Source organism: Scophthalmus maximus, chromosome 7 (assembly GCF_022379125.1).
Source record: "Scophthalmus maximus strain ysfricsl-2021 chromosome 7, ASM2237912v1, whole genome shotgun sequence".
In the NCBI taxonomy this organism is placed as follows: domain Eukaryota; kingdom Metazoa; phylum Chordata; class Actinopteri; order Pleuronectiformes; family Scophthalmidae; genus Scophthalmus; species Scophthalmus maximus.
This window is the reverse complement of record NC_061521.1, coordinates 20,471,318-20,477,317: the sequence shown is the minus strand read 5'-3', so window position 1 is coordinate 20,477,317 and position 6,000 is coordinate 20,471,318.

Below are 6,000 nucleotides of genomic sequence, written 5' to 3'. Positions count from 1 at the left end.
TGGTCGAGTTCTTTTTTCCTTTCTTCACATGTAGTGGGTGAGGAGTAGGAGGAGACAAGAAGGAACACCCCCCCCCCCTGCTTCCACCCCCATGCAAACAAAAGTGAAGCCTCCGTGCTCCCCATTCAACCACCGGCTCATATGCAAAGCAGGATTTCCTGCCGGGTTCTTCTTATGTTTATTCTAACACGCGTCCGTTAATGATCATTACGCACCTCCTCCGAGTGGCTCCTCGGTTGTCGTCAGGAAACGGGAGCATGATGTGGGGCCATAGATCAGTTCACCTGAATACACAAGAGTCAAGTGTTCATTCAAACTGAAAAAAGAAAAAAAGAATTGAATGTGACTTGTGACTAAATTGATGCTTGTGTCAACCGCGCAAAATGTTGGGAGATAAACCATATTTCCTTTTGTTCCCAGAGTTAAACGTAAACACATTTGGACGATGAAACTGATAACCACGCTTGTATTGTGGTCAAACATCAAGGTGTTAGCCTAGCTTAGCATAAAGATTAAAGGGGACATATCAAGCACGTAAGAAAATCCACCAAACAAAGACCTCTAGGACCCAATACTTTAAATATGTTGCTTTACTTTACACAAACCAAAGTGTCAGAACGACACTTAACAGTTTGTTTTTAATCAGTTTCGGCATTTGTTTGCCTAATGGTATTTTTTTGTCAGGTTCCCAAGGCAACCAGCCAAGAATATAACAAATCACTGCACCTGGCTAATACGCATATTTACAGTGTGTTGTTATTTTTCAGTGATTTCTGTGCAAATAAACAAAACAAAAACCAATAAAATGTGTAATTTTCAAACGTGCTGACAGGAAGCGGTTTTTCTTTTACCTTCGGACAGACCCAGCTGTTTCCTGTCTCTGTGCTAAGCTAAGTAACGCTAACTGGTTGCTGACCACACGCTGCTGATCATTTGAGAACATTACTTTCCCAACTAACGCCTTGCCAGAAACTGACCAATCAGCATGCACCAGCAAGGGACATGACTTTTGGGATTAATTCTGTCATAATTCAATTCTATATTTGCCAAATACAAAATGACATTTGGGTCTTTTTGTCTAGAAGCAGGTGTAAATAATGACTTTTTTTTTTTTTTGCCATTTAGCTCCATTCACTCAATTTGTTCCCTCTTGGTGAATTGCATCCAACTTCGATAACAGCATCAATAGGAAGTGAAGCCCGTCTGTCAACAGGCCTCTGGTGGCATCAATCTTCTCATCTCGGTTCCCTATATAACTAGTGAATCAAATAATTTTTCGGTCATTTTGTTAAATAAATATGTTTTTTTATTGTATAAATTGTGAGATATACAATTTAAAAATGATCTGGCCAACTATCTGGCCAATTCATCTTTTCACTACTACTTCTGGGACAGGCTCTTTAAGGCTGATCACTCACCACATTCGGACAGGGAGAGTTAAAAGGCCGCGAGAATATAATGTATTTGAACACCACATCATCGCGTGGTCGGTCATGGCGTGGCTACAGTGGACTGGGGTCACCACACAGCGTTCCTGATAAACATCCTGTCAATTGATAACCCCTGCACATCTGCCGCACACACCTTCCTCGCTCATCCCCTCTTTGTGTCTCTCTCTCTCTCTCTCTCTCACAGGAGAGCGTCCACTCCGCCAGTCAGACCTGCAGCGTGGAAACATGTCTCGGGTCCGTCCACCGACTGCAGCCCACCTCAGGAGACGGACCAGAACCCTGGAGAGGGGGAAAAAAATGAGTCTTTTTATAACTCAGACAGATTATTTTTATCACTCATGGGCTCTCTTTATACCGCACCCTTTCCTCTGCTTTCACTCCCTGTGGGTCACGTCAGTAAAGTTTGCTTTCGCGTGATGTGTTAAAATACCCTCTACACTTCTTGTGCAGAAGAAAAACACAACGTTTATTTTTCCTGTGGGTATTTATAGAGCAACCAGATACCCCCGTGTCCTGCCACGAGAGCAGGACATATGAACAGGAGCGGAGTCATAAACGTGAACACAGCAGGAACAAAAGAAACACAATCGTGTCCTTTCATTAATTTTGCTATGTGTGGTTTGGTATCTCCTGCGCATGAGGACAGATATGAGGCAGCGAGAGAGCCGGGGACTGCCGGCCAGTCTCTGCTTACCACAGCGCTCGCATGGCATCTCTAGGAAAACAGCTATAAAACAGAAAATATCCCAAACACAGATGCTGACATTCCTCCTCACCACCATCGACCCCCCCCCCCCCCCCCCCCCCCCCCCCCCTTCAGGGAAAGAAAAGGCACCGTTCTGTTCTCCCGCCATACCACCGTCTGCATGTGCATCTGCGAGAGTTTCCCCAATTCAGCGAGGATTGGTTCTTCTTAGTGAGGGAAAAAAATGCTGGAGTTTCTGTTTCGCCTCACTCTACCGCTGAGGCCGTACAACTGAAAGCAATCACCAGCCCTAAACACATCAAGCTGGAGGGACTCAGGAGGTTCTGGAGGCTTATATAACCGTCTTTACGGGCTTTGACTCCTGGCTACGTTTTCATCCACCATTGTGCGATAATGCCCGGGGTTTACCCCCCCCCCAAGACTTTACGGTGGCTGTGCGTTTTACCTCCCTCGTATGAGAAACTGCAGGAGAAAAAACATTCATCATTTCATTAGCAGGGGAAACACAATAGAGGCAGTCTGGCATTTGCTAAGCACGCAGATAAGCATTTGAAATCTGGTTGACATATTATATTGCGACGCACCAGTTACATAAGCCTGCAAGGCAGAAACTTTAGAGCAAAAGCGCCTGTTTATGTTGCTAATCCTGCCATATTTTCTGCCTCCGCCTGTTCCCTTCCTGCAGCCTCTTGCGTGGCATTTCTCGTTCCCTCTGACCTCGACGCGGCAACAGAAGCAGCTTCCCGCGACACAAAAAGAGAAACGAGGGGCCTGTGATATACTGTGACCTCTCACCTCAGGGCCCAGGGCCCTCCGGTGATTCAGCTGGAGGCCTCGTCGTTGCCTGGTTTTATCGTCTGTAGTGAAGGATGACATTCGGGGAAGCTGTGACCCCCACAGTGAGGTCACCGCAGAGGTCGCCCGCCAAGGTCTCGTGCCCACTTGACCATAAAATCAGTCAGTATTTATAATCTGAAGGAAGCGATCTTTTAGACCTCACGTCGGTGTCACCTGTAGGGAATCGTAAAGACACGTGCTGTACATATGCTTCTGGTTTCGCTCATGATAAGATCGACTTCATTGATCCCCCACAGGGAAATCGGAGGAACAGATCTCACTGAGCATCTGAGCGGACGGCGAAGAAGTGGATTATACAATATGTTTCTATGAGAAATTCTTGTGGTTGTTTTGATACTTATTTTTCCACCATGAAAGCTTTGTCACCACTGGAATCTGGTTCAACAGAATGAATCCAAGCCGCTGTTGTCCGTCTGCGAGGAAACTACAAACTTTTTCACAGCCAATTGAAGCCGACAAGGGAGCGATGCTTTGCTACATTGGCACTTGCTTTCATACTGACAGACACCAATCGGGTTTGTCTGATGTTGAGAATGAGTGCTCAAAGAAACCTAAAAGAAACTAAGTAAGTCAAATCCTTCTGTTGGTGTAAGGCTTATTTCCTGCTTCTGCATCTTTATCAGCATAATATGGATGTTGCATGATTTGATAGCTAAGATGGAGTCAAACCACAGTTTTCAATTTGTTCTATTTATTTGTTTTTTTGTTTTTTCATGTTTCAGCTAATTTACTACAAATTGTGAACAGTCAAGGGCATAATTTCCACCGGATATGGTGGGCACTTTTTCAATATCTCCTTTTTTCACCATTCAGTCTGGACTACTTATTGAATATCTCTCAAAAAGAATCTCTTCTAATTACAAAAATCCATATATGAAAAATAAAAGATGAATTGGTTTGAAATAAACATGTTGGCACGCTTATCTGATCACCCCCCCCCCCCCCCCCACCCCCCTCCCATTGATTATTATTTCATGCTAATAAGCTTTATGAGAGGCAGTGATTGATTTGTAGACATACAGGCTGCTCAGCTGCATTTATGGAGGATATCGGGGCAGTGAGTAAAGGAAGATCTACAGACAAGTAAAAAAGGCATTAATCTGCATGTTGCAACAAAACAAAACATTTCAGCAAATCTGCATTTAGAGATTTAAAACCTGAATTGAATGGATAATCTATCACATTATCTTATCATATTTCTTTATATAGCTGGCAGAGCAGTTATTGCATGGCGAGCCATATTGACTATTTTGAGCAGTGGGGTTGGGGTGTTTTGTCCAGGGGTGGGGATCTGCATTTGCAATTTTACGTCTGTCAAATTAAAGCATTGATTTATTCAAATTTTGTGTGGACAGAAAATCAAAGCCAGGAGATGAACAATGAGCCAGTTCCTAGTGAGGTCAAATACTTGCGTGAATCTTCTTCGTGTTGCAAAAAGAGGGAGGCAATTCAGCAGAAAAAAAAACTATCATAACCAAGATGCTGAAGCTTCCCAGCAGCAACACGGGAAAACATTTGACTCCTTTTTTTTTTTTTACTCTTCAGTTTAGAAGCAAACTCATTTGTCTTGGTTTCGGGCAGCTGGCTCCCACCGCTCCTGTGGGTCGGGGGGGGGGGGGGGGGGGTTGAGTGCTCTTCAACAGTGTAAAGCCTCTTTTAAACGTGACACACTACAACCCCATACGTCAACACGGCACAGATGGACCGACCAAAGAGTTGTCCGGGGAGAGGGATCACAATCTGTGGCATGCACTCTTTGCATTGCATATCCCACAGCAGTCTTCAAACAGAGGGTGGATGGCTTATGAATGAGATAATGTAAACTAAACGGCCCCTTCTGGCCCGAGATAGGCTCCCTCCCCTGAGCCCTGAGCATCTCTGACTGTCTCTTTCTTTCGTCTCCCCTTCCTTTACTTTCATCCACCCCTCTTTCCTCTTTGTAATCGGACATCTCCATGATCCTCTCTTTGTTGCAATCCTTCCCCCCTCTTTCTCAGCTGTATTATTACTTCCTAAACCTCCCAATATACTTTAACATTGACACCCACCCGGCTCCTGGTGCCCCCTCGGTGGGCTCACCCCAGCTCCATGTAAGCCTGTGGAATTTCCTCCATAGTTTGCCCGGCAGGTCGTACACGCTCTCCACAGACACGTGCACTTCTGTGTACATCTCACACAGATCGGGACAGAGATAGCTGAGGTAGAGGCTCGGGCACGTGGGGAAAGGAAGAAAAAGGTTTGGAGGGGAACGGGTGAGACCGAAATGAAGACGGAGAACCCTCTGCTCCAGAATGTCTGGACACGTGACTCTCTTTACTGGGAATTCTGCTTGCACCCACCGAGCCATGCACACACGCAAACAAACACTGAAACAAATACCATAGCAGGAAAGCTATAAACTCACAGTATTCATCCACTAAAGCCGAGGAGTAGAAAATGTAAAGTTGCTGAGCACGGGGGAATAATTGAGTATCGTTTCCTCTCTTTTGAAAGTGGAAAACATTTGTTTCTGAACAGGACTTGTTGAACAGCACTGTGTGCCTGCGGCACAAGCATAAAGCTGAATCCACAATTGGTGAACGGCCCTTTTTTACTCTTGCTGTTTAGTTGCAGATGCATGTGCTAAAGAAAAGGTCTCTGCTCTCATCCAGAATACATGTGGCCTCGTGCGAGGCAACGCAGACCTCTGTAAACCAGCCACGGAGCAACAGCATCTGCAGAAACAGATCCAAACTGACACCTGAAACCAAGCAAACGGTCATATGATGATGAACATCACGTACACAGACACACTGCCATGTCGAAATATAAATCTGCGTAAAGCGCCTGATGCAAAGACAGGGACGTTTGGCAGGTTCGCCGCTTCTCCCCCTCCCTCCACATTAAACTCCCCTGTTGTTGTTGTTGTCGTTGTTTATTTGAGCTCCAGCAAGGACATGACAGCACAAATTATTTAGTGAATAAACGCTGTCGCTCATTATGTCC